The sequence below is a fragment of the Sturnus vulgaris genome, chromosome 21, assembly GCF_052056855.1.
Source record: "Sturnus vulgaris isolate bStuVul1 chromosome 21, bStuVul1.hap1, whole genome shotgun sequence".
In the NCBI taxonomy this organism is placed as follows: domain Eukaryota; kingdom Metazoa; phylum Chordata; class Aves; order Passeriformes; family Sturnidae; genus Sturnus; species Sturnus vulgaris.
This window is the reverse complement of record NC_142263.1, coordinates 7,115,373-7,140,992: the sequence shown is the minus strand read 5'-3', so window position 1 is coordinate 7,140,992 and position 25,620 is coordinate 7,115,373. Positions and strand designations below refer to the sequence as shown.

General features: G+C 48.2%; 1 protein-coding gene across 3 annotated transcripts in view; it reads left to right on the top strand.

The window, feature by feature from the left end:
• The first annotated feature begins 3,149 nt into the window (after window positions 1-3,149).
• The window catches only part of CAMKK1 (calcium/calmodulin dependent protein kinase kinase 1), a 94,491-nt gene continuing 72,020 nt past the window's right edge, over window positions 3,150-25,620 (top strand). The window contains exon 1 of one of the 3 annotated variants that reach the window (XM_088177080.1): window positions 3,150-3,196. The gene's annotated coding sequence lies outside the window, so the exon portion shown is untranslated. Of the gene's footprint in view, window positions 3,289-7,068; window positions 7,211-25,620 lie in introns of those variants that run through there. The other 2 variants (XM_014888007.2, XM_088177081.1) reach the window with 2 other exon arrangements.

Below are 25,620 nucleotides of genomic sequence, written 5' to 3'. Positions count from 1 at the left end.
AAGTGCTCTCTCCTTCTGTTATTTGTTTCTAATTGCTTTATTGCCTTCTTTTTGAAAGCGTAAAATTCAAAAGTGTCCAAATGGGTTCTGAATATAGCAACAGCCTGGTCACCTGATGGGCTCTTCAGCAGGGGTGAATCAGGATTGCTCCAGTTAACAGTGCTCTGCCTACCAGTACCAAGCACAGGCTCTGCTCAGCTTTATGGCACCACTGAGAGATTTCCTAAAAAAAATAAAATAATGGCTTTAAATCTTTTTTTAATCTAAATGTACTAGTGACATGCCTGGGGAAATGTAAGCTCTCCCCCTCATGACTGTAACTCAAGGACAGGTTAAATAAACACATTCCCAGTCCTTGCACCCAAAAAAAGTGCAAATCAGTTACTAACCAACCACACTCAATCATTATTGAACAGAAATATCAAAGTCTTATTTTAACATTGTTATAGCCATTGTGGTCTAAGCATCACAGAGACATTTTCTGTGACTCTCTTTCCACTGGCCACAACTGCTCTGCAGTGTAATCACCTGTGTATGTTTAAAAGGGAAGCTGAGGCACATTATTTGTTTTGGGTTTTTTGTTTTCTGGAAGAAACAGCATGTTCTGACTGAGCTGAGCCAACCAGGTTATTTCATTAAGTCAAGTGCTTGCAGTCTTTGCCAGAGTTGATAGTTTCAAATATTGATACTGGTGCTAAACTGTGCTTCAGCCATCATTGGTGATTTAAACTTCCTGATGCTAAAGGAGGCAGATCTTTGGAGAACAAATACAGCACTTTCTAAATAGCCAGCATCTCATAAACATCTCAAAGCCAAATGAATCAGTCCAAATGACTGCTGAAACTCTTGCAAAACCTCCTCAGCACTAATTAATGCAATAGGAGCAGGAGGCTGAAAGGTTCACTCATTGCCCAGGAGAAGCTGAGTTGGTGCTGCATGAGCAAGGCCCTGCTTGACTGAATTGAAAGCCTCTCTGAAACAGGTCAGCGCTTTGGTTTACATGTTATGGTTTTTCAGAGCATCTCTCATGCCCTGGAGCCACAGGAGCACAATCCCTCACAGGCACAGGCACATTCCTGGGTCGTGGGCACATACTCCCAGGCAGCCAAGAAGGAGTTTGCTGAGGCTTTCTCTCAGGGCTGGGGAAGGTTTTGCTTTTGCTCACAGGCTTGTCTTATTTTTCCTGAGAGTCCACCATGGCAAGCACACAGCCCAGGAGCTCAGGCTGCTGCCTTGAGGTGATGTCTAATCAGTGTCATTAGCTAATATCCAGAGCTGCTGGAAGACAACAGCAGCTTTGGAAGCACACATTCGAGGAGATTGAGCTCTCTGCTTTGCTGTTAAAATCATAGAATCATTTTGGGTTGGAAAAGACTTCTGAGATCATAATCTCAAACCAAACCTAACACTGCCACTAAACCATGTCCCTAAATGCCACATCTATATGTCTTTGGCTCTGCCATCCTCTCACTGGTTATCATGCTGCTGTTCACCTGCCCCAAGAGCCCTTCACTGCCCCAGGGCTTCCTGTTCATGGAAGATCTCTGCTGGGTTTTCTCTGTGATGAGCTGAAAACACAACTCCTTGTAGCTTTCTAACAGGGATTGTTTCACTGAATGTAGCAACTCTTTAATAGTCAAGATATGAACCACATAACATTTCAATTCCAAGTGGTTTTGACTGAAAATTGCCGAAGAGAATGCACAAATATTTTAGATGGAAGTGAAAGGGTATTAGCCCTGGATGAACCCGTTCATCTGTAGAGAGTTGCTCAGCTGCCTGTGACCAGCCAGGGTGACAAAGCACATTTCTGCAGGAAAAGTAAGACTTGGATGCACATAGCAAAAAGCAGCAGGCTATGGCTGACTATAATAAACATACCCACAGAATGAGTAAATGAAAAAAATCATGGTCTTTGCTAGGCTTATGACTTTGCTGTTTTAATGAATAGTGGCTCTTAATTACATTTTGATACTTCTCTCAACACAGTGACAACAGAGGAAGCTTTGTTGAGATGAAAAAGTTGGTAGTAAACCACAAGACGCATTATTAACATGTTATTTCGCGTTATAAAACCCATGGTAAGGAATTAATTTGTTTCCAAAGCAGAAGATTATTTGAGACTCACTGGAAGCCGGCACAGGCATTTCTATCTGCTTGTTGTCACAGCAGGAAGGAGCAGCAGTCTGCAGTGGGTTGAGTCAGGATGTGGATTTAATCCATTTAGCTCTCTGGCTAAATCCAAGATTCCTGGCGGGGACCCTGACTGTGAGTGGAGTCACAGCAGAGCCCAGTGAGTTCTGCCACGAGTCACTTGTCACAAAATCAACATCTTCATGAATCTCACTGCAAACGCTTCACTGCTGGGTGCAGTGGGAACCCCTCGACCCAGGGCTACAGTCCACTACGAGTAAAGAAGGTGAAAAAGAGTGGGAGGGAAAAATAAAGCCAAAATATAGTCAAACCAAAGAGGGCATGCTTGTAGGAATTACTTGAAGAACAGCAGTGGGATTAGTTGGTGTGCAGCATTTCGAATCATTGCTGCAAGACTTGAAGAGTGTATATGGTGAGGGTTGGGTGTTATTGCTCTAGAGACAGCCAGGCTGAGGGGACACCCCTGTGACAGGACCCGGGGCTCCTCATGCTGTGTCCTCAGTTCGGGCCGGCGGGGCCTCCACTCCCGCCGTGCCACTGCCACCTTCCCTGATCATATATATTAGGGGGTATTTAGGGAGAAATTCTTCGCAGAAAGGATGATTAGGCATTGGAACCAGCTGCCCAGGGAGATGGGAGAGTCATTTTTCCCTGGACGCTGCTCTCAGCGTTCTATTCTGTCACAGGCCGGACTCGACGACCTCAGAGGTCTTTCCCAACTTACCTGATTCTGCAATCAGCAAAAAGCCCCATGTTTTCACCCCAAAGCCCGCACCTCAGATGCGCTTCTGGCTGGACACCACACGCCACAGAAAAAAATATATTTTTTTTAATTTTTAAAAATTTTGTTTTGGCCTCCTCGCCCCCTGCCACCCCTCGACGTCCCCTCACGGCCACACGCGCGCGCGCCCCGGGAGGCGCGGCCGCCTCCAGCCAATGGGCGGCGCGGGCGCGCGCGGGCGGGGCGGGGCCGGGCGGGGCGAACGGAGGCGCCGCGGGGCGGGGGGGACCCGGCGGGAGCCGGCGGCAGCGCCGAGCGCAGGTGAGCGGCAGCCGGAGCCACGGCCACCCCCGAGAATGGATCCCCCCACACGGCGTCCGCTGCGCTGAGAGCCCCTCGGCAGACGGCGACAGGTGGGGGGACAGGCTGTGGGGACAGACTGTGGGGACAGTCCGCCGGCAGCGTCCCGGCGGCGGAGGGGACGCGGGTGGGATCCGGGATCCGGGTGGTCGGTGCGGGTTGGACGCGGGCAGTGCCGCATCCCCCGAGCGGCGGGAGCCGCCGCCGCGCCGCGGCCGGGGATGCGCCCGGCAGCTGCAGCTCTGGAGGTGATGATTTGACCGAGCTCAAAAATAAATGGGGGAAAAAAAATTCCTTCTGCAAGCTGGGATTTTGAACAGCTTGACCATCGTGCCGGGCATCTCTCGCATTTTTCTCGAGGGGTCAGAGAAGAAGGTAAGAAGTGCGGTGAGCTCCGTGCAGGTTTGTCACGGTTTCCTGACGCTCCTTGCTGCCCTTGGGAACAGCCTGGGCTCCTCAAAGTTTGGGTTTTCCCGTGGTTCGGTGCCGTGGCCGGAGCTGTCCTGCCCTGGCCGTGTGTCGGAGCGCGCCCCTGGCAGCCAGGCTGGCATGAGAGGGGCTGAGCTTCCTCTGTGCTTACCTTGGCTCTGAGGGACAATAACCTGCAGCTCCCAATGGCCTGTGTGCTGTGAACAAGGAAAACTGCTGATCCTGCAAAGACAGCACTTTCTTCAGGTGCTCTCGTGAAGGTAGAATTACCATTATGTTGTAGCTGAAACTTAATGGAAAAGGTTTTGTTTAATAGGAAACTGTTGCTTTTCTGTTTACAGTAATCTGCAATTCCACATTAAGCTTCCCATCATGTCTTAACTTCCTCTCTGTAAGGCATCCCTGGCAGATGTTCAGTTTGTTCTGGAGTTTGACATGGGATGGCTTTGAAGTGTTGCTTTTGAAACTGGAAAAGGCAAGCAGACAACTGCTATCTCAGCTGCTTGAAGAGAAAAACCAAATCCAGTGTGCTGGGGCCGTGCTCCATCACATCCTGTGCATGGTTTGCTATGTGAGCCCTGTGCTTGGGCTGGGATGCCTGGTAAATGGGATTTTACTCCAGGCAGAGCAATAAATTTGCTTTCCTGGGCTTGCTCCCTTGGCTTTTGCCTGCAGAAGGTCAGATCTTAGCAATCAGGAGCGTAAGCACCAGGCTCTTATCATTCCAGCAAGGAGTTCAGGCATGTCATGGTTTGATATGGTCTGAAGGCTGGGCTTTAAGTCACAGTAGGTGCCAGGCCACCGGGTCCCAGCAGATTTCTTTCCTTGAGGGAAGCTGTGTTGGCTGGCATGAAGTGCCTTCTGTCTGGAGCTGTCTCCAGCTGTTTCTCCTTGAGTTTGGCATGGCTCTTGTGAGTTGGAGTAGGGTTTGTGTGAGTGCTCCCAGGACAGCTCCTGGCTCAGAGAAGGTGGGCAGAGCTGCCCGTCCAGGGGCTTCTCCTTCCAGGGGATCTCCCCTGTCCTGGTGTTGTCTCAGGGAGCAGTGAGCTTCCCCATCACTCCACACAGCCAGAACGTGCTGAACTTGTGCCATGGCTTTCCAAGCCTGTGCTGCTGCTTTGTGCTCTCTGATTAATGTGTTCATTAAGCCCTAAATGTCTTTGCCTGATACAATTAATTGTCCTTGCACTAGCTAGGCTTTCAAGACCCAGCTTTCCTTTTGCTGGGAAGGGGTTCTGGGATTTCCCTTCCCCTATTGGGCTCTCGTGGGGTGGCTGCAGTAGCAATGTCCTCAGCCTGCAGCAGAGGGGATGTCTGGAAGGATGGTGTCACACTGTTCTCTTTGCTGGAGCAAGAAGCACTCTTTAGGCAGTGGTCACAACAAAAACTTGTGTGGTTTAGACCTTGGCTGGGTGTGAAGAGGTGGCACTGTGCTGTGTCACTGTCCTTTGGCCAAGGCTCTGCATTTCTTTTTGCTGATATTTGTTCCCTGAAGTTACTGAAGGATGTATTAACCCTGTATTTGTGCTACTTTCTGATGAACTTTGGAAAGAACAGTTCTGTCTGAAAGCCAAATCTTCTCTTCAATGTCAATGCTGACCTTAGAAGAGCCTTTATAGGGTCACTGCTACCTAGGGACAGGGGAAGGAGAAACTTCTTTTGTAAGAGGCTTTAGGAAAAGGCTGAGGTTGCTGGATGGCTTCTAGCAGGTTGGCTTTGGTCTCCAGAGGAGGTTTCTGCCTGGCCAAGGGGCAGAGAGGATAAATCCAGGCACACCAAGCTAGTGGAGAAGGGATGTGTGTTGGTGAAGAGCTCGGTGTGAGGATTTTGTCAGTGCTGGAGCTGTGGAAGGCAGTTTGGTAGGATCTGAAATCAGTATGTGCAATTAGTCTGCCTTGGGAAGATGCCTGGAGAGAGGATGCCCTTCATGCCCCAAAGCACAGGTGGATGGTGGGCAGGGGCACTGTGGTTGGGTCTGTTCAGCTGCTCAAAGCCCTGACAAATGCTGGGTGTAGGGGAGGCAGGTTCTGCCGACATGGGAGATCTCCCCTGGTTCAGGGCTCTGTGGGGTTGGGAGTTAACAACACAAGCAGGTGAAAGGTGGGAGGGAAATGGTTTGTGTGAAGCCAGCAGCAGAGCCCAGCTTTGGGCAGCATCAGGCTATAGAAGGAGCTGTCCTGAGTGAGGAGGAGGAGGATGGGGAAGCAGGATTTTTGAGTGAGTTTTTACCTCTAACTTGGGGTGGGGAGAGACTTCTGCACAACTTCTTGCAGATGCTTTCTGCTGCTCAGCCCTGCCACTGCTGCAGCTTGGCAGGTGGAGAGGGAGGCTCAGGAAGCTGAGCCATCCCTTTGCTGACAAAGAGCAAGAAAACAAGTTACCCCTTCATCTTTGGGATGAAAGCAAGGCCTGAGCTGTCAGCGTAAAAGCCAAGAGCAGGGTTGGTATGAGGTAAAATGTTATTGATGTCATAGGCTTGTGTCTTAAACTGTGGCAAAACAGACTCCTCTGAGGACAGCCAGGTATTCAGTAATCCTTGTGAAAATTCTTATGACTTTGTCTTCATGGTTGCTTCTCTGATTTTCAGGGGTTTTATCCTTTTTTTTTTTTTTGGGGGGGGGGGAATGTAGCACAGGATATCACTTGCTTTAAGAAGTGCATGGAGGAAGGTGACCCAGTCACCAAAAATACGTGGTTGAAAAAGGAACCTGTGTGGCTGGCTGTGGGAATGATTGAACTGTGCAAAGCAGTTGTTGACATGGTGCAATAATCGAGGCAGGTCTGAAGACTGGTTAGGGATATTTGTGATGGGTAAGGTATCAGGTACAGCTGCTAAATGAATGATACCAAAAAATGCCATTTGGTCGAGCATGTTGTTTTCATTAAGATGTTGGTTAAGCTTAGCATGGTTGGAGAAAAGTGTCTGAAACCTTCTGAAGAGAACAGATCCTAATAACTGATAAATTGGAGAAGGATACTAATCTGAAAGATGGTATGGTGGGAAGGAGCTACAGCGATTTTCATCCATATGTGGGAGGGTGGCTGTTGATTTGTGCTGGTGGGTGAGGTGTGAGTACATGTGTTCCAGCCCTTCAGAGACAGGGATGTTTCTCAGGCTTGTGTATTTGGGCACAGGTGGTGACTTTATAGATTGAGTCCTTCATCACAGAAAAAGATTTTATAGAGTGCGTCATTGATGCTGAGGTGCAGTCAAGGACTGCAGAACTTGCAGTTCTAACTTGCTTAGGAATTTGCAGCCTGGATTTGTTGGTCACTTTTTCTACTGGTTTAAGTTTTTAGAAAGATTTTCATGTTTCATTGCACTCTTCAGTTTTATTATATATTATATATATTCATACATATTTTATATATTAGATATTCACAAAGCTGCTGGTTTAGGGAGTAAACCTGGCCAAGTATGAGCCCTTGTATTTTATTTCTTGGTGGCACCCGGTGCATGAGCTGAGTCATGCTTTGTGCATAAGGTGTGGTTTGCTGAGGACTTGTTTCTTTTGGGTTGCTGCCCTGGGAAGGCATTATTTTTGGGTAAGTACTGCTGAAATAGTTATAGTTCTTTTTGCTAGAATCCGTGTGGGATTAATTTAGGCTGCTTGTGTGTGGGGTGATTTCAGTGTTTCTGCAGAGTGAGGCTGTGAAATGTTGTGATTAATTCTTCAGTATTGTTCAGAGAATTGATAGTGGAGTTGTTATCTAGTTAACAGTGACTGCTCTAATTATTCTGGTGTGAGTGTAAACAGCAAGGCTGTGATGTGCTGGAGCAGCACTTGAATATGTGTCTTTTTGAGATACAGACACGCTTCTCCTTTTTCCCGTTCTGTGCTGTAGTATGCACAGCAGCCATGTGTGTGCCATGGAAGTCCAGTGGCAACTGCTTCCCTGGGGGCAGTGGAGCCAAATTCATGGCCTCACTTTTTTTGCTGCCTTCTGCAATTCCCTGTCTCCAGTGGTTTCCACTCCCTCACAGCAGTATGAGTGAGGACTGTGTCCCGTTCTTTTTAGAGCTGGGATGTTGGTGGGAGTCATTGCTGCAGAGCAGAGATGGGGCAGAGGGGCCTGCATTGAGCACAGAGCTCTGTGCCAAGGTGGAAGAGAGCAGATCCCTGAAGCCTGCAGTTCCTGTGCAATATCCCATTAATATTTTTGGGGTGTGCTGATTGTTTTTGTCAGCCAAGTGACACTGTGATTTTGTGACCTTGTGAGGACAGAGCATTAAAGTGCTGGGGAAACCCAGGCTAAATAACACTTTCTGAGGATGTGTAAGTGTTGTATTTGTGACTGATTGGGAATTGAGGTGAGAGTGTGAATCAGTGGTACCAAGGGATGTGAGATCACCCTGCCCTGGTGACCTGGACTGTAGTGCCTGTGTGTGACAGCTCAGTGCTGTGCTGGAGCAGAGCTCCCAGTCAGGTGCTGCTGTTCTCCTCCTCCTTAGCTGTGCCTCTGCTGCAGAGATGGGGCACAGTCTTGTCTTGCAGTCTTGTGAGTGCAGCAGAGCTTGGACCTCCCACTCTGGAGTTTGTCTTGATTTTGCTTTGCTTTTGTAGAGTGCATTTATTAACTCAAAGACTGTTTTGCTGTCGTGAGACTTTATCGTAGGTGCCTGTCTCTTCCCCTCTCCTGCTCCCAGCAGTAGTTCAGATTTCCATCTGAACAGAAGTGAGTCTTAAACCCCCAAAAGAGCTGAGGGTGGATTTGCTGTACACAAATAACATGGGCACAGCCCTCTGAAGCCCACGTTGGAGGCTGTCACATCTACAGTAGACAAAGCTGAAGGAATTGGGCAGCAGCAGCAAAAAAAGAGCCAGCACGTCTTTGCAGAGCAGTGTGTGCATGTGTGTACCTACCTGAGGCTGGCTCTAATTATCACAGCTCCCCTGCTGTCCTGCTGCTGTGTCCAGCTCTGTCCGAGTTACTCCCAACTCCCTCCTGCCTTTGTGCTTGCTCACCGTGGTACTGCAACACGCAGGCATTGCCAGAGCTTTTCTCCTGCCCCTGCACCTCCTCCTGCGCTGGATGCTGCTGGTGGCCTTGGTCTGCTCTGCTGCTCTAACACGGCCTCTCAGAGAGAATTTGGGGTGATCAAAGAGACCCCTGCCTAGAAGAGGGTCTGTGGCTGTTGCTTCATGCTAGGTGTCTGCTACCAGACCCTCCCTCTCCTCGTTCCAGCCCAGCCCGTGGAGTCTTGACTGTTTGTGGACAAGAAGCTGAAAGATGTGTGAGCTGCCTCCTCATTAGGAGCCTGGCAAGGATGTGATCTGAGGATGAACCACGGCTCCACTGGGGAAGGAGGCTTCCTGCAGAGTGTGAGAAGTGATTGATGGCAGCATGAAAGGAAAAGGATGAATTTGCCTCTCAATGAGTTGAGTGCTGCCCTGTATTCTGTTGCTTCAGAGCTTCCTCCCCTGTCTTTTGTCAGTGCAGAAAAACTGGGAGGGAAGGAGAGAGGATACTGGTGATGTATAGAAGGTGGTAACTCTATGACAAAGAAATCAAGGTACTTGAAAGGCAGGAGGACCTGGTGCAGTGTTCCTATAACAAATTATTACAGTATACCTGTGGAAGCCTTCCACTTAAATGAGTCAAGTCTTAATTTTGACACTTCCTAACACCTGGTTTTGGAAATGCTCTCTGGGTGGTGCTGTTCTGGGATATTACTTTTGCTGGAACCAAGGGTTGGGTCTGCTTGCTAATGGTATGCCTGCTGCAAGTGGCAGTGTGGGGACAGGAAATGCATCTGCTGACCTCTCACTGATGAGGTGCTTTGATGCTGAGGTCTGGATTGACCTCACTGTAGCTGTCAGGCAGCTTGACTGACAAAGGTTAATGATATCTGAGGTTGGCAGGCAGAGTGTAAAACAGATCTGAGGTGAGTCTTAGCCCTTCTGTGTCAGCACCTCATCCCCAGGCTGAAAGATGGGGCTGGAAAAGTGAAAGATGTCCAAGTGCAGATTGTTGGGCCAATCCTTGCTGAGTGCAGGGGCAACAGAAACATTTCCTCTCAGGGCTGGGGTGTGAGGTTACTGCACGAGCAGGGTATGATTTGTTTTAACAGTGGGAACAAGGTCATCTGGCTCAGCTTGTCCTGTGGTAGTACTGAGCATGAATTTCAGTGTTCTCAGCTGTGTCATTAATGTGCACTTCCAGGTTAGAGAGATCAGGCATCTCTTCCAGGGTGCTTCCATGCTGATCAGGCTTCTGCTTTGTCCTTTCTCATGCAGCTTGATGTGAGCAGTGCTTGTAATTTGCCTCGAAGAATGGTGAAAAGGTATGCTTTATTCATAGCAATTGCTGGGAGTCCATTCCTTAATGCCAGATAGATTGATTTAAGTCTGAATGCAGAATGGAACTGGTATTTTTGGTTAATTTTCAGAGTTTGCTGTTTCCAAGGAGCTGAAAAGTGTCTGTGCTCCACCTGAATGCCACTGGATCTATCTTCCATGCAGAATGATTATTACAGATGCAAGAGGACAATATGAGATTGTCCCACCTGTGGGAACTAATTCTTCTGTGGCTCATCTGCTCAGCCATCAAAGAAATGAAAGAGCAAAACCAATACAGCTTTCCTTGTGCTCATCCAACCCTCTGCCTGCTTGCCTTATTGTTTATTGTGTTAAGAGCACAAACTTCACAGCAGGCACCAGCATTTTCTCTGTGCAGCATCAGGCCCAGGTGATAACAGTGTCTGAAGTGCCACAGTAAAGGAAAATAAACCTCCAGGTCTGAGTCAAAAAAAGGCAGATACTCCGGGGATGCACAGAGCGTTCTGTCATCTAAAGAGATGTCTTCTATTTGAGTCCAAAAGCAGCATGTTCCCCAGTATCCCGGGGAAGCCCCCTCCCCTCATTCCCAGGGAGCTTTCCCTGCTTGCTCCAGGCAGTGGGTGCACCAAACTCCTGCTAATGCCTTGGCTGCAATGCCAAGGTATTTCTGAGGTTTTGCTGTGAGCTGGATAAAACCACCTGGATTCATTGAGGATGTGTTGTGGTTACTGCAAAGTGCTGAGAGTCTCATTCCACTAAGGCCTTGTGGAGGAAATGAAACCCAGAGTCTTTAATATTCCATGCTCTTTAGGTATGAATAAATTTTTCCTTGCCCTGAAACCTTCTCCTGCTGTGAAATCCATTTCAATCTCTTTGTCTAAGACAATCAATCTCCTTCCTTTCCTCTCTCCTCCCATGCCCCAGCTTTTATTAACCTAGAAATGTGCTGACATTTCACCATCAGACTGGTTAGGGAAGTCTGCAGAGTATTTTTGCAAGTTGTCAGTGTAGCTGCCTACAAAAGAAGGGGAAGATGGCTCAGAGTTGCTCATCTCCTGAGGAATTTGGTTTTCCTAGCTGATGGCTTTCTGCAAAAGTGTCTGACAGCCCTGTCCATGTCCTTGTCTATCTGTTCCCCTCAAAAGGAAGGGCTTGGTCTTGGGGAATCAATGGAGGAAGAACATCATTGTGTTATAATACATTCATTTTGGCACTGCTCCTTCCTGTAGCAAATCCCTGTCCCACCGTGCATGTGAACTGACTTGAGCTTCTCTGGAGCTGTCCCTTCCTCTGCTATGTCCTGTGGATCACTCAGTGCTTCTGCAATAGTTCTGTTTTCTTGGCAAGAAGCCTGTGCCTCTCACTGACCCCCTCCTGCTCCACTTCCCAGGAGGCTGAGCTATCCAACACAGGAGTTGTTTAGTTTGGATGTGGAATTTCTGCAGTAACCTGGATTGGTGGCAGGTGTGAGCCTGAGTGAAGCCTCTGGAGCAGGTACAGGTGAGGAGGGCTCTCCTGGGGCAGGTACAGGTCACTGCACTGTTTGGGATGGACTGAGCTGAAGCTTGTTTGGACCTGACAGTCAATGCCTTGAAGCAAAGTCATCCCAGCCACTCCTTGTTTGCTGACATTGAGAAACACCATTTCCAGCAGCAACCTGGCTATTCCAAATTCCTTGACCTCCTCTGAACCTCTCTGCAGCCCTGGCATCTCCCAAGCTGAGCAGTGCTGGTAGTTGGAAAGTTTGAGCCAAATAACATCACCTCTCCTGATGTCTTCCAACCTAACAGTGCCTGGTTCTTCCTGCCCTGCACAGCCCCATCCCCTGGCTAGACAGTCCTGTGGAGATTCACCAGAGACAAAGGATTTGGGGGATCTGCTGAGCAGCTCCTGGAGGCAGGCAGGAAGCCAAGAGCTGGAGCACAGGCTGCTGAAATGGAGGGAGGTGGGAAAGCCTGTCCAGGAGGGACTCTGAAGGTTCTCAGTGTTAAGTCTGAACAGCCACAGCATCACTCAGTTGGGAACCTGACCTGCAAAACCTGGAGCCTTAAAGGATGTGACAGGGAGAGGAACAAAACACCCCTCTGTTGTGTCTCTATGGCCTTGGGAATCCACATCCTCCATTCCTTGCTCCTGTGCACAGCTGGGAATGCTGTTGGATGTCACTGGGACCAGCTGGAGCTAGTCAAGGGCTCAGTGTGACCCAGCAAACCAGTTCCTTTACTTTGGAAGCTGCAATGGGAACACCTCCTAGGCACTGGGGAGGGTGCTGCTGATGCTGATGAAAGCAGATTCCTTAATTAATAACTAGCAGATGGAATAATGCAGCTGCTCCTTCATGTGAGAAGCTGGAAGCCTTTGGGTTCCCCACACCTATCCCAGGTGCTGGGAAGCAGCTGTTCCTTCCATGGTGCCAGGCAGGTCCTACATCCAGTTCTGCAGTGTGTTAAACCAAACATGCTCTGGTGATTGGGCTGGGCAGAGTCTCCTGTCAAATTATTTGTTCTGGCTACAATTTTGTCTGCTTTGGAAACTTCTCATTTTTTAGCCTTTCGAGACCACCTCCCAGAGAACATGGGAATTGTAAGTATTTAGATATATAATAATGATGTAATTAAAATCTTTAATTTTATTTTTCTTGTTTGAGTGTAATTCCTTTGATTTAAAGGGTGGTAGTAGCTAATTGGATTCTGGGCCATACTTGCACAGGCAGCCGGGGGGAGGGACTGGGACTGCAAATGAGTCTAGCCAGGAAATTGCACATTTAAATATAGTTCTTGGTAGGGTCAGCAAAACACCCAAGGGACAAATTAAGAGTGAAATTTCTGCTGTAATGTGTTCATTTAGCTGCAGACATAATCTTAAGGAAAACAAGGAAGCTTGGGAGAAAGGGGAGCAAAAAGGGTAGATGTCCCTTCTGTTGTGCATTTGTGTGCTGCTGCAGGTCTCTCCTAGGCAAATGCATCCCTCTCCTGGCTCTGGGCTGTGTGGTACATTGGCTGATCCCAAGAAGAAACCACTGAAGGCATTTTTGGGTTTGTGGGTGTAGTGGTTTCACTGGAGGATGGAAATCTGTAGTTCACATAATGCTGTGGGGCTGCTCCTGCTGTTCCCAGCTTGGGCACAGATCACCTGGATCACACAGTTCATTGGGGGGAAGGGAGATGGGACCAGCCACTCAGGAATGTCACTGGAGTCTGTGGCAGGAGATGGATTCAGCCTGGAAAAAAAATAATTCAGGGAGTTGATGCACTGGGATTGTCCCTTTGGAAATCTGCAGCCTTGTGTTGTTCCTGTTGGGACCTGTGAGCCTTTCACAGATGGACAAGGTCATTGTCCCTGCTGGGGACATGTGTGAGGAGTAAGCAGCCAAAGTCCAGGATGCAGAACATGGAGCACATCTGGAGTAACCCCTGGCTGGGAGCCAGCACTGCTCTCAAGTCTGACTAACATTAATTTTCCAGCCCTGCTTATTTCTTGATTTGGGCATAGCTCAGGCCATGTGCAGCAGGGCTCAGCTACTCCTTGGTGGCACTTAGGGAACAGTCAGAGTTGGTCCTTGGCAATTGTCATTTCCCTTGAAGGCTGAGTTAAAGAAACGTTGCTGGTGATGGGAGATGCAGAAGAGCAGCTTGTTTTGTGTTTCCCAGGACCTCAGACCCAGCTCTTGGTGCTCCCTCTTTCATTTTAACTGTGTCCCCAGGGGAAGGCCACATGTTCAGGGAGGGAGGCAGAGCTTGTCAGGAACGAAGCCTGATCCCACATCCTTCCCCTGTCTGGAGGGCTGCAGAGCTGTTCACTCCAGCTGAATAAGACTCCCCAAAAGCTGGGGATCATCCCACCTCACCTGCAGTGTATCAGCTGGAGGGAGAGCTGCCTGACAGGTCTGCAGGTGTGACCAACTGCATTGTGCATCACTTGTTTTGTGATCACTTGTATTCTAATTAAATTGTTATTAATTATTTTCTCTTCTTTTTATATCCTATTGAACTGTTTTTATCTCAACTCTCAAATTTTACATTTTGTTTCCCTTTGGTTCCCTCTCCCATTCCTGGAGAGGGATCTGTGAGCAAGCAGGTGTATGGTGTTCACCTGTCTGCCAAGTTAAACTACAACATTTAAGCTCTATTTTTGAAGTCTGCTTTGATACTAAGCCCTTTGAGCCAAAGCTTGCCTTTCTTAAAGCATTAAGCACAGTGGGGCAGTGAGCTCTCTATTAATTGATGTTGTTGCCAGGCTATTGAAAAGTTGTAATGATGTGGCCAAATTTTCAAGTGTGGTCTAGGCTTTCTGCCTGGATGTCAAAAAGGGAAAGCTAATTACAGTGTGAACCAAGGAGAACAGGCTGGCTGGAAGGAAATGTCATTAAGGTTCTCCTCAGGTGCCAGGTCAGCCCATGTCAAATCACAGCTGTCTCAACTTCTAAATTTCTTCCTCCTTCCGTTAAATTACTACCAAGTGATTTCTTGCAAGTGTAACCACCTTTTATAACAAAAGAGTGAAAACTGGCTGTTTTATTTAAATACAAGCAATGGAGGCTGGGCTGGGATTGCAGAAGCAAGGAGAAGAGGTCATTTTCTTCCCTGGCTCTGCAGTGCTGTCCAGAGTGCCTGTGCTGGCTCCCTGCTGCCCCTGGCTTGCAGTCATGGGCCAGTGGGGTCGTGTGTGGTTTATCCTCTCTGACACCACGTGGAATTGGTGTTGGGATGCCTAAACTCCCCTGTGTGTGTGGCAGGTGTGGAAGCACAAACAGTGAAGCACAAACAGTGCTTCCTGCACAGTGCTTGTCATGCTCAATTCCCTGCAGTGTTGTGGAGACTGAAAAAAATAGCTCCAGGTTGGTTGTAGACAAATTCAGAGATCTGTCAGGGCTCCCTGAGTGACTGCTTGAGGCCAGGAGGTGCTGTCAGGAGGCCAAACTCTAAACTTTTCCTCATTATCATAACTATTTTTAAGCTCTCCTCCCAAAATCCACTGCTGGCCACTGTTAGAGACAGAAATCAGGGCAGGGTGGATACATGGCTTGACTCAGTATGGCTTTTCCTATAAATGATCTGCTGGCTTGTCTTCTAGAAGCTCTTGACCTCCATCTCAAACCTGGTGCTGGTTCAGGTAGGAACAGTTCCATAATGCACATGTGAGGAAAGTTTCATCTCTTGCAGCTCCCTCTCAACATGGGAGCTCTTGGTGTCAGCTCGGGCCAGGTAGGACTAGAACCGTATAAATCAGAGCTTTCTGTAAAAAAATAAATTTATTTAATGTGTTTTCCTTCTGAAATGAGACTCTGTGAAAGACAAGCTGGATACCTGCTGTGTGTCTGTTGGTCCTGTCTCTCACTCTGCAATCCATCAGCTTCTGGAGCTTTTGTCCTCCTGGACTCAAGTGTCTTGCAGTGGTTAGGGCTGCAAGGATTTGTTACAAATTTTCAAGGAAATGGATGTCCAGGAAGAGGGGGAAGATGCTATGGTGAGGGAAAAGTGAGTGGCTGCAGTCATTACTTCTGCTCACACCAGGACAAGGCAGCTTATGCTGCTTCTCTCACCTTCAGTGTCTTTCCTGCCACCATTCTGGTGCCACTCTTTCCTTTTTCCTGCCCTTAATGCTTGGTCCTGGAGAATCCTTGTCCTGTGACCACTTCTGAGGGTCAGCAGGGACTGCTCTGATTCAGGGCTGGGCTGCTGGGAGAGCACTGCTGGCCAAAATTTGGGTTATTTGGAGAAGCAATGGACAGTGATGGTGGGGTGTGTAGCCTCAGAGCTACTGCATGTTCTGTGTGGTGGAGCAGAGAACTTGGGGACACTTTGGAGGTCCAGGATGCAGGTAGGTTACTGACCACAAATTCTACAGAAACCTGAACCCTAAGAGAGCTTAGAACCCTTCACTTCACTGCCAGCAATGCTCACTTGGCTCACTCACACAATGCCATGTGGCCAAGCCATCACTACACTGATAGAGGTGGTGTCTCTTCTCATCCTCTAGGATGGTCCTCCTTGGGCTGCAATCCAAGCCTTTCTCAGACTCTTTTTCCCTTTAAAAGTTCATGTGGGAGGTCCCACAGGAGACAGAATTTGTAGTTCTCTCTTTAATACTTCATCATCCTCCTGCAGTGTTGAGGGTGTTCCTCCTTCCCCAGAGGGAGGAAGATGCTGTTTTCAGGTCAGGGTGAGCTGAAAAGTGTCAGATCAAGGCACAGATTTATCTCCATGTCTTAGATCACAGACCATTGAAGGAGTTGGTGGGATGTTTGCATATGGGTAAGGAGTGGGCAAATGCAGTCCAGCTTGAGTGCTGGCTAATAAAGAGCCTAGTACAAAAAATAAGATTCTCAGAGGAGATTTAATAACTGGGGAGAATAATTGTAAAGTACTTCAGAATATTAACCAAAGGCTGAATGCATCCAATTAGCTTAATGAAGCTGGGTGGTTGGGTTCTTTTTTAATCAAACAGATGGGCAAAACATTATGCACAAAAAATGAGATCTGAATACAATGAACACATTTAATTAACAAATAAAAGAGAAAGTTTGTTTTTCAACTTGAGAAGTGAAAGCTTCTACTGCCCCAAAGACTCAAAAAAGAGCCTTAAATGTCATTTGTGTCTTGAAAGTCTCAGATACTTACTGTTATTATTTGCTTGTTTGAGGTTGAGGGGGTCAGTCTGGGGCTGGCTGCACCTGCAGGCAGGTGAGTGGGTGCTGGGGACAGCAATGCATCACCAACCCCACTGTGCTGCAGAGCCACAGAGCAATCCCTGCCTGCTGGGGTGGGCTGTCCCCAAGGGCAGGCTCAGAACCAGTAACTCAACCTCTGCTCAACACTCTGTTCCAAAATGTTTTCCCTGCATGTCAGTGATCACCTCTGTTGTGCAGAAGGAGAAATCCAGGACTCCTGGGTTAATCAGGGTGTGAGGTCAGTGTCCTTGGCGTTCAGACCTGTGGAGTGTTTCCCTGATGGGCCGTGCTTGTGCCATCGTGTGTGGAGTTGCTGCAGCCACCCAGCTGTGATGCTGTGGCCCCAGTCAGGGAGATCAATTCCCAGCTGGCCCAGTGCAGACACAGCTCCTCTGCTGTGTGTCTGACCAGTTTTACTGGGCCATGGAAACCTGGTGCAAATCAATGCCTTCCCTCTCCAGACAGGAGCCTGCTCTCCATACAGACCGTGAGTGCTTATGTAAGTGTGAAATACAGAGCTGTAATATCAGTCTTGCCAAGGCTGGGAGTGTTTGCTCTAGCCTAATAAGCTGAACAAGCCATTTTGATATTAAGCCTATAATAATAACACCTTGTAGCTAAAGATTGTGTTTTTCCCCATTGGTGGATTACTCAGCCCTTTTCTTTTGAGGCAGTGTTTAACAAAAGCAGAGACTTTCCCAGACTATGTTTAATTAAACACAGCTCGGAGATCTCTTCATTTCAGTGCTGTGATGATGTTGCTCTGCAGTCTCATCTCCAGGGCAGTTGGAAATGGAATTTGTGATCTGGGCTGGGCAGATCACTGTCTCCTGCCCAGAGGTACCTGTCCAGATGTGCCCAGTGGTGTAGAAGTCCCAGAGGGGCTCACATTTGTGGAGGCCCACAGGCTCCAGCTGCTTTTGAAGCTGAGCAGGGGCTTGGTCTGAGCTGTGTAGCCCATGCAAGTGGCAGCTCAGCCAACATGCTCTACACTACAACCAAGATTTGGGGTCCTAATTTCTACCTGCTTCCATTTTTGGTTGCTGATGTAGCTATGGGAGCATTCTGAGTGCAGTGGCCTGGTTATCAACAATTACATACAAAGTGAAGGCTGTAATTCGAAGGCTCCTCATTTCTGCCTTAGGAGTTACCCATGAGCAGATGGTGATATGCTCTGGTTTTGCTTATTCTTGCAGATTATTTGCCAGATAATTTTTCTGACTAATCCTTTGGCCTATAGACTGTTTATAAACCTGGAGTCAGGTTTCGGGTAAAAACACTTGTGTTTGCAAATTTTAAAATCTGTTCCTGTGCTGGCTTGCTGATGTCACTGTGAGCAGGAGACTGTTCTGTCAGTGGCAGATGCCCCCTGCACCATGGGAGAGAGGCAGCTCCTAAAGAGGAACCTCCTTCCCAGTGACAGGATGGGAAGAATGATGTTCATGCCTTGTTTGTGGCTTATTTTATTTTAAAGCATGATATGGCTGAAGTCTTAACCCCAGCATCAGTGCTGTCAGACATACTGACCTCCCCTGAGGTCACATTGCTGTTTCAGGTGGCATGGTAAGGAGGCACTTCTGCTGCCACAGAGTTTGTGTCCTGTGCAGGTGCTGCTGTGGAACCTGTGCACAGCAGAAATTGGGAGATTTGTCTGTCTATGGCTGGGCAGGACACTGCTGTCAGTAGTGGTGGGAACACTGCAGCCACTGGCACAGCTCTCCCTGAAAACTGCTGAAAGGCTGTGGTGATACTATTATTATTGTTATTGTTATTATTATTGTTATTATTATTGTTGTTGTTGTTGCTGTTATTATTACCCCCTCATCTCTTACCACCTCTACCTTTTCAAAAGTCAGTCCTTTGGATGTCTCTGGAGAGCTGGCACTGGTAACTGCCTGACTGATTTATTCTGGTGTTTTAACATTTACTGGATTTACATAACAGCCAAACAATCTGTTTCAGGAGTTTAATATAAACCCAGCTCTAGTGAGTCACATCCATGATAGCAATAATGCAAAGAGAGGCAGCTGGGGGAGTGAGGGGGTGACTTTTTCTGGGTTTCTGCATGAGAATATATTTCAGGAATGGCTGCCTGAAATATCTCTGACACCTCCTAGCTGAGTGATGCTGCCAGTTCTCATCTGCCATCAGGGATTTGTTCTTAAACTTGGAAAGAGCAGGGGTGCATCACATCACATCAGTGCTCCCAGCTGGGTCTGGTGGCTTTTCCAGAGCTCCCCAGGCACTGCTGTGTGTCCCTGGAACTCCACAGCCCCTCTTTGTGTAAAATACCTCTACATGTATGTGCGTGCTTGAAGGAGGGAGTGTAGCTATGGGAGCAGCAAGATGAGGCCTGTAGAGATTTCCTGTTTGCTTTTTGAATTCAAAGCCATGCAGCATTCGTTTGTGCCAGACTTTGTGGGCCTGGTCCCCAAGATGTGCAGATGAGCACAGCTGCAAGTGGGGTACAGATGTGTGCCAGCATTTCCACCCGGGCTGTGGGGATCCATGTGCACGTTCTGGGGACAGAGTTTGAGCTCAGCTGGGTGAGAGGTGGCCCTGTGCCCCTGGGCAGTCACAGCAAAATGTTGGAGCTGTTGGGGACTCCCTGCAAAGAGTCCTTCCCAGTCCCTTCAGGGCTCTGGGCCTCTTCCTTGGGGACAGCAGGAGTGAGAGCCATCAGGACAATTAACAGCAGGGTTTTCCCAAAGCATGGTGTGTAACCTGTTGCCTCAGGTCCTTTCCAGGCAGTGTAACTTTGGGATTCCCTCCGTTGTGTCCTACAGCTGTATGGGCACAGCAAATCTCTGGAGCAGATGTGCCATGGGCAGCCTGTCCCCTCTGCTCCAGAGGCTTTGTCACCTCTCTACTGATGGGGTTGGAATGTGGTCAGGGAAAGTGGGTCTCCAGCTTGAGTTCTCACTTTTGGAAGCCCCCAGCAAGATGCAGCTGGGTTGGAACAGCCTGGTTTGTGCTGCTGCCTGCATTCGAGGTCGGCTGTTCAGCTAAGAGAGAGCTTCTCCTCCTGCAGCTTATTTGAATTCTTGTCTTCAGAATGGAAAATAAATGCTGGCTGATGAGATCTATTACAGCACTAATTTTAGAGCATGCCAAACAGTAGGAAATTGTTTTCAATCTTCACTCTCATTTCTCCTTTATTTCACCCCTCCATTTGTGAAAATTGCCGTTGTCATTCTTCTAAGTGCCCGGTGATGTCCTGCTCACTGATATCTTCAGGCATTCTCCTTCCAGCCCTGTTTTCTGATACTTCTTTGTTCACCCACTTGACATTGCTGTTAGAAGCTCTCTCCAGCGTTCAGGCAGCATTGTTGGCACGATGCAGGCACTGAGTGCTCAGCCAGCTGGTGTGAGATGCCAGCAGAGCCCCCTTCGAGGCAGCACCACAGTGGAATTTCTTATCCTTGTGCACCCAGGGCTTTGTAAGTCTTTCCAGCCCCACCCCAGCCTGCTTTCTCGATGAGCAAGAGGGAAAATATGAGTTTTCCTCAGTTGTGGTGAAGAGTTTAAAAGAAGCAGCCCCAAAGCTTTAGTGTGTGTCCTTGGCACTAATGAATACCTGAGCCATTGCTCAAGAGGTTGGAGCAAGCTGCAAGTTAAGAATCAAAATGCTTGATCAATGCTGCAGGCAACAGTGATGTGCAGTCTGGATTTTTAGGACATGATTCCTCTCCATAGATAGAAGGTCTCACTGGTTTGAGAAGAGCTTGGATGCCAAACTGGTAGTCTGCTCTGAAACCTTCTGGGTGACTGCAGGCACCAGTCCCTCCCTGAGCCCTGCTCCTGGTTTGCAGTGTTTAGCAGAGCCTCACTGAGCTCCAGATTAAAGCTGGTGCCACAAGTCCGATTGTTTCACCTTGTGGACTTTTCTGAGTCTCTCTGGGTACATTTCATGGTTTTGGCAGCCATGTGCCCCTGACAGCAGCTGCTGTGACCATCAGCACAGCTTTGGTGCCTGCCCTGGAGGGCTTTGAAAATCTTTTTTCTCCTGGTCCCACCTCCCTCACCCCTCCTGCTCCTTCACCCTCCTGTCATCCCTTGGCTGGCAGCCGACAGTGGCTTTATCCCTCAAAGAGAGCTGTCTCTTGCCCTGGCTTCTTGCACTGGAGAGGGGTAAAAACCTCCCTATTCCTACCAATTCCCATTCCATTCCTTTCCTGGGTGCTCTCCAAGCCCTGCGGCTGCTCAAGGTGTCAGTGCCCAGGAATTCAGCTGGGGAATGTCTTCATAGTCTGCCTTTGTGAACATGGCTGAGATAAACCCTTTACTGAACTAAATGTGGTAACAGCTAATCCCTTGGAGACAGTCACCTGGGCCCTGCACCGTGAAAAGAGGCTTTGCTGCTCTGATTAACTGCACTGGCAAGAACATTGACTCGTGGTTCTTTTTGGAAATGAAAAGCACCTCTCCAGGACAGTTGAAGGGATTAGGTACCAGATGGAATATGAAGGTAGGTTTTGTGCACCTCCCTGATAAATTTGTAGCTTAAAAGTCTGGTGAGCCCTGGTGGGATGGGTGATTATGGCTGAGTGTCCCTGGGCTGTGGTGGAGAGGAGTGTGGGATGCAGGAGTTTCCCTGGGAGGATGATGGTGGTGAGTGAGCAGCTCTCGGTCCTGGCTGCCCATGCTGGGGTGTCCTCAGGGCTCTGGGGCTCACTGTCATAAATTAAGCCCTGTCACACACACCAACGCTCCTCAAAGGGCTGAAGCTCATTTAAACTTTGCTAAGGTTTAAATGACACTGACCTTTTCCAGCCACTTAAGGCAAATGCCAAAGGCTGTGGAGAGCATTCCAGCTGTTTTCACAACCCTGGTTTCCATTTTTGGGGGGAGATCTGCATTAATTTCTTGATTATTGCTTTTTAACACAACACTTTGTTTCAAAAGCCTGAACTAGAAATTCCTTCTACATGAAAAGCAAAGATCCTGTACTTCAGTGAAGGTTTCTTGGGCTGTGTTTTTGAGGTCAGGATTTTATCTCGGTGCTGATTTCTGAGAGGGTGAATGGGCCAGCTGTGCCCTGGCAGGAGTGCAGCCTGACCAGTGAGCATCACATGTGACACTTGCTGAAGAGAGCTGTAGACCAACATCCCAATTGACTGAATGGATTAAAACAAGTGTATAAACTTTGTCCATAAAACAAGGTAAGACTGAGAAAAGTTTAAATACTTGTATTAAGTATTCTTTGTTCAAAGCAAATTTGAATGCTCAAACTACTTCCAAAATTCTGTTGCATTTCAACCTGTCTTCTACAGAATTTTCTATTTTAAGTAAACAGCGCAGAGTTAGCTCAGAATGGAAAAGATACAAGTGTCACTGTTCAAAGTGTGCTTTATTGGTTAGATATTTATGGGAGACATTCAGGAAATGAATGAGTAAACACTTGAAAGTATATGTATTATTTATTATTGTAGCTGATTAATTACCACTTGAAACCTTTTGGTTGGTGTTCTGTCTCTCTGTAGTCTTCACCAAGCAGTGCTTCAGCAGAGTCTAATGTGGCATTTGTCCCAGTTAAATGTTTCAGGAGATGCAAGTGCTGCAGTTGATTTGTGGACAGTGGGAGTTTGAGCAGTGGAAGGTGACTTCAGCAGGGGAGGTGAGTGAGATGTGGGTCTGGGAGGTGATGGCTCAGTCCTCCCAGCCCCAGCATGCTCTCTTGCTGGCCCCAGTTCATGGAGCAGCAGCAAGGTGGGGTTAACGTGTCTGACTCTGTCTGTGGAGTGATGACAGTCAGGAGCTTAAACTCGGCTCCCGAGCATTGTGCTGCCAGCAGGGATTCCTACAGTGCTTCTACTGCTCCTCCACACTGGAATAGAGAAGTGCATGGAAAAACAAAGTGGCTCTTACCTGCCCCAGCCATGCAGTGGCTCTGAATCCATGGGCACACTCCAGCAGCCTGCTGGCTCCACATGCTCCCTGGGCCCACTGTTAGATGTTACTGTGTGAGACCAACATCTTTATTCCTGCCCAGCTTCCTGAGCTGGGCCTGGAAAACCTCTTGGATTCATGTGAAGCCTGGTTGAGAGCAAAGCACAGGCCCTATCCAGCACTGCTTCCTGAAGCAGTACATGCCCTTAGGCATTTGCTTAGCTTTAACAAGACTTAAGCATATGAAGCATGTGTTGAGATACTTACTTGGTTCTAATCTGCACATCTTGAAAAACAGTGTGATAAAATCACAGTGGAAGGGGTGGCAGGACTCCCTCTGCCTTCAGCAAAGGAGATGTCATGCTCAGTTGCAATGGGACAATCCCCTCTCCCTTGCTGTCACTGTTGTAACCAGAGACCCTTTCCTCTGGCACTGGCCATCCCTGCAGGAATATGCTCATTTAACCCTTCTACAAAAAAAGTTTGCAGAATGCTGCAATCAGAAAAGTTCCTTCATCAAATGACTCCTCTGTGGGAGAGGAGTGAGTGGGCCTGGAGAGGAATGGAAGAGTCATAAGAGAGATGTATGAAAATGCTTTTTATGGAATGAATAATTTTTGTTCCGGAGGCGGCAGCGTCGTATTTAATTCTAATTTGGGGATTTTTGGGGAGCGTGTGACTGACGCCCAACGAGGGGTGCAGGCTGGTGTTTCTCAGCAGGCTGTCATTCATTCCCCTGCTCCATTTACCTGTCAGCTCTCCTGTGGAAACTTCTCACTCTGGAAGCCATGAACCCATTTCCCACAGCACATCCCTGCAGCCTCTCCCACGGGGAGCCGGTGGCCCACGAGGGGCCACTCCAGTCCCTGCAGCTCTAGGAACCACTCTGCACTTGTGCTGGGGCTTGTTTCTCTTTGCTGCCCTGGTGAGCAGGAGCCTTCCTGCCCCAAATCCATCTGGGCTGTGCCTGGCCTTCCCAGCCCTGAGCTGGATGTGCTCCATCCTCTCCAGGCTCGCTCCAGCCAACACAATGTGATTTTCCTGACTGTGCACATGCTCATCCCTGGCTCCCCTCTGTCCCTGTCATGGTTTCATCTCCCTGGGAAAGGTCTGGCTCTTGCTGTACCTGGGTTGGGTCCCTGCCCTGCATAGCATCGTGCCCAGACTCCCCTGGATCAGGAAAGGTGCTGCTGGCACCGGGGCTCTGTTTTCTTCCATACTGCTAGTCCTACCCATATAAAAAGGGCCATTAAGAGTTTTGTTTTGCTGCAGTGTAAACTTCAGCCAACTCCTTCCTCTTGTCCTGTCCCCTTAATTAGGAGTGTGTATGTTAAATGCTGTGAGCCTGAGCAGAGTCTCATTGCAAAGTAAACAGGAGTGTGGGACTTAGGCAGGTCTTTTGTTACTGCTGTACAGGGCTTATGCTAATAACAGCTGCAGAGATTGAACCCAATCCCTCATGAGCTTTCCAAGAGCCTGATTAATCTGTTTAACAATGGATCTGGGTTTTTGTTTTGATCTTTTCCATAGGAGTTAAATTTTTGTTCCTTTCAGAGTAGCTGTGGATCGTGTAAGCACAGCAGTATTTTTTTCCTAATTGGCTTCAGGTTTATCTCTAGCTATTATGTTTAAGGGCTTACAAGGTGCACCCATCACCATAGCATCAAAATTCTTCTTATGCCAAAAACACTTGATAAAAACATACATACATGTGCACACATCTTTTTTGGTCTGTTGGAAAGTGCAAAGACATTCTGATGGAGGATCAAGTTTTTGCATGATTGTATTCTTCAGACAGTCGTCTTTGCAAATCATGCTTTTCTGCTCATGCTGGCTCTGGTCCATGTGCCATTGGAGGAAGAAATCTTTCCCATGAGCTTTGGGCCAGCCTCTGTACAAGCAGAATTTTGCATTGATATTGTTGATGGCTCATACTGGGTGATGGCACTGGTGCTGTACACAGACAGGCTTGGTGACAGACCTTGACTCAAACTTATTGTCTAAAAGTCAAGATATAGCAAAGGGAGGAGAGATGGGTGGGGAAGCAGGGGAAAGAGCACAAATTTTTAGCTAGACAAGTCTCCCCTGGGCAGACCACAAATGCTCTGGCCTGCTTTGACTTACTGAAAAATACAGCAGCAGGATGGAGAAGCAGAACATTTAAAGTGAACATGCAGATGTTGAAGGTAACAGGATTTAAAGATTGCATGGCACAAAATACAAAAAATGTATTTATAGCAGAAGCTTCCTCCTCTCTTGATTCTACCTCTTCTTGAATGCACTCAGTGATTGCTTTTCACGTGTGAATGCTTGTAAAAATGGAGCTCCCCAAACAGATGTGAAATGTTTATATGAGTTAATGACTTCTGAGAGCTCTGGTTGTTTAAAAGAGAGTGGCAATGAAGTTGCCTTGGCTGCAGTCAGTGCCCCTCCATGGAGCAGATCCAGTGCAGCAGTGGGACAGGATGGAGGTGGCTGCACACACATCCATCCTTGGGGAGCTCTCTCATTATTGACTCCATTAATGTGTTTATGGTGGGGTGGGAAGGAGCCTTCCCAGGGACTGAGAGATCTGTGTAACCTCTCTGGGACTTGTGCAGAGTGAAACCCTTAGCTTGAAATGAAGGGCTTGTAATTGATGTCAAATGATGACATTTATAAAGTGTTTTTCCCTGGGTATTTTCCTGCTGCTTCTTTGCTTCCCTCTGAACTGAGTGGTCAGGAATGAGCTGTGGCATTGTGTTGCTGGTTACCTTGGGGTCAGTCCTGCCTTGTCTATGGGCTGGATGCAACAGCTCAGGGGAAGGGTTTGCAGAGGTGACACCATCCTTAGGCCTCTGTAGAGAACTCAAGAGAAAGGGATTAAGGAAAACAGTAAGCTCCTTTCTACCTGCTTCTCTCTTCCCCCAAGGTACAGCTATATGCTCAAAGGGTCTCTCTGTCCTCGAATTCCCTTGTCACCAGTTCCAGAGGATTAAATTCAAAGTGCCATGGCACCATGCTGGTCTGCAATCCTCCAGCAGCCAGGGAGTGATGGCCAGGGGAGCTGGAGGAGGTCAGTGAAGTCTTGCTGCCCTGTCAAGTGCTTGGGAGAGTGGCTGGACAGAGGCAGACAC